Consider the following 2,602-nt stretch of genomic DNA (forward strand, 5'->3'; position numbering starts at 1 on the left):
TCCTGGAAGAAAAGCTGCTAATGTTTCTAAACAGGAGGATTCTTTGAAGAGAGAGGTTCATGAAGCAGTGGAGCTCATGAAGTCTTTAAGCATGAATTGGATAGAGTCTACAGGAAGAGGAAGAGGCATGGGTGATATGGGAAGGAAGACTGATGCATCATCTGGTTCTGGAGGAAATTCAGCAGATATTGGAAGAGGGAGAGGGTATCTGAGTGATGTGCAATGCCGGAATTGTGGTGAGTGGGGTCATATCAGTCCACAATGTGAGAGACCAGCCAAAGCTAATGGTGGCATATATCAATTGTCTTTGGGAATGAGTGGTCCTAATATGCAGGTGAAAGATGCTATTCAGCCCAATGTTTGTGAAGCCCATAAGGTCACATTTGCAGAGCAGGGTATGGGACAGATTAATCTGTTGGGGTGGAAATGGAGAAGGATAAGGTTTCTGGAATCAGCCCTAAAGAGCCTTCAGAAGGTGAGGAGGAGAAGGATAAGGTTATTGATGGTGCTGTGGATTGTGAAAGTGATGCTAGTGCCGTGGAGCCTAATGAGTTTGAGCATGGATATGACTTGGATGATCTTTTTGATTTAGAAAAGAGTAATGAATTGCAGGTGCTAGTACTTCAGCCAGTCAAGGTGGAGTGTGATGATCAAGGTGTCGCTAATAAAGGTACTATGGATGGAGTATGTGTTGATGATCCAGGTGATGAGTTGGATATTGCAGCCTGTGAGAGTGTGGATGGTGAGCTGGACAGTGTTCTGGATAATGCACTAGATGATATGTTGAAGTTGGCTTCCTTGGAGAAGGAAACAAATACTTGCATGCCAGTTGTGCATGAAGAGAGTGATGGTGTGACTGATGGTGAGCTGGATGCTCCTTTGGATGATGACGTGATGGATTTTGGATGTGCGGATGTTGATCATAAGGTGTGTATTCCTTGTCATGCCCAAGAGAACAAGTCGTTAGTTGTCAGTAGGTAGTGGGGATGCATGTGAGGCTATTGTTGTTGATCAGGGGGACCAAGATGCTTTTCCTGGTAGGTTGGGGAGCTTGGACTTGGTAGAGATGCCTGTGCAAGAAGAATCTTGAAGGATCGCCAATGGTCTTGAAGCTAGAGAAACTGCAGGAAAGCGACAATGATGAGTCTACAGTGCATGAAGTTGCTGTGTGTGATGTTGATGGGCTGAAGGGAAGTGGGTTTATGAAGGACACACCACATGTGGATGCTCAGCATATGGATGAGTGGTTTGGTTATAGTTTGAGTCTGGCAGTTAGTCCAGAGGAAGGGTTGGAAGCCAATGATGTAGGCTGCAAGTTGGATTGTGACCATGAGATGGGAGTTGATGATGAGATGTCTGTTATTTCGGAATATGATTATGAGTGGGGATCAGATGTGTCAGAGGGGAGTAGAGGTGAGGAGTGGTTGTCTCCGTCACAAGATTATGTGAGCTAGTCTGGAGGAGGAAGTGCAACAGTGGATGGTGGTGAGGCCATATATAAAGAGCCCAGGGGGTTGCTGAAAGTAGAAGGTCATAACAGGGTGTATCAATGGTTGTTTGATGGAGGAAAATGCTTGAGGGATTGGAAGGTAGATGCACCAAGATTTCTGTTTGATACAGGGGGATAAATGGTTTCTGTTTGTGCAGCTGCTGGACATAAATGTCTCAGCAGAAAAAAGGGGGTTGCTAAATATGTGTGAAGTTTTTGGGGAACCTCAACCTCAACTTGTACATGTGTACATGAGTGATGTTCGTGTTGTAATAAAGTCATGGGAGCACCCATTGACTCAGTGTGGGCGTCGTGGATGCGGCAATCAAGCACAGGGTTTTGATGGAAGTATACATGCAGGAAAAATGATCAGATTTTGGAAACACAGCTTGTCCGGAGCGTGGTCGGCTGGAGAAGATGTCAGCTGCTCGGATGTCTGAATATGTGTGGGCGCGTCAAAAAACAATGGGTACTTGGAAGGTCGCATTTGAAGTATGTGGACAACGGCAAATAAAGATGAAGGGGATAAAGTAGCTTTGAGCTTTGGTGTAAAAGGATAAAATGTAATGGTGGCCATCCATAGGTTTTAAGCAAAATGAAAATTATGATATGAAGGTGGCCAAAAAAGCATGCTGCGTGGAGCTTTGAGAGGGCGCCAGCAAAGGAGTCCAGAAACTTGTGGAAAGCGTGGAGCTGGCGGGAGATGCGCGAGATGCAGATAAAGTAAAGACGCCGTGTTGTTGCAGTGGTGGGGGGGGCCTCGAGCGTAGCAGGAGGCTGCAGAGAAGGCCTCGAAGGGCAGGTGCTACTGTGTAGCAAGCGAAGGCAAAAAAACAACTGGCGCAGCTACAGACTTTCTGGGGGCCTCATAGCTGCCTGGTGCGAGGCGCTGCAGAAAAGGAGAGAAGGGGAGCTGTATGAGAGGAGCGCTGGAAGGAGTGACCTCTTCGAAAGCCTGGAGCCGGGTCCAGAAAGGCGACGATTTTGCTGTGGCGCTGCAGAGGAAGCAGAGTAGTTGGTCGCCTAGCTGTTGGAGATGGCTGGTGACTGTACAGGAGAAGCACAGCCGGAGAGGTTTTCTAGCGTGGGTAGCTACAAGTACAAGGGAGAGCT

The sequence above is a fragment of the Cibotium barometz genome, chromosome 44 (genome assembly GCF_041138505.1).
Source record: "Cibotium barometz isolate CiBa-2024 chromosome 44, ASM4113850v1, whole genome shotgun sequence".
In the NCBI taxonomy this organism is placed as follows: Eukaryota; Viridiplantae; Streptophyta; class Polypodiopsida; order Cyatheales; family Cibotiaceae; genus Cibotium; species Cibotium barometz.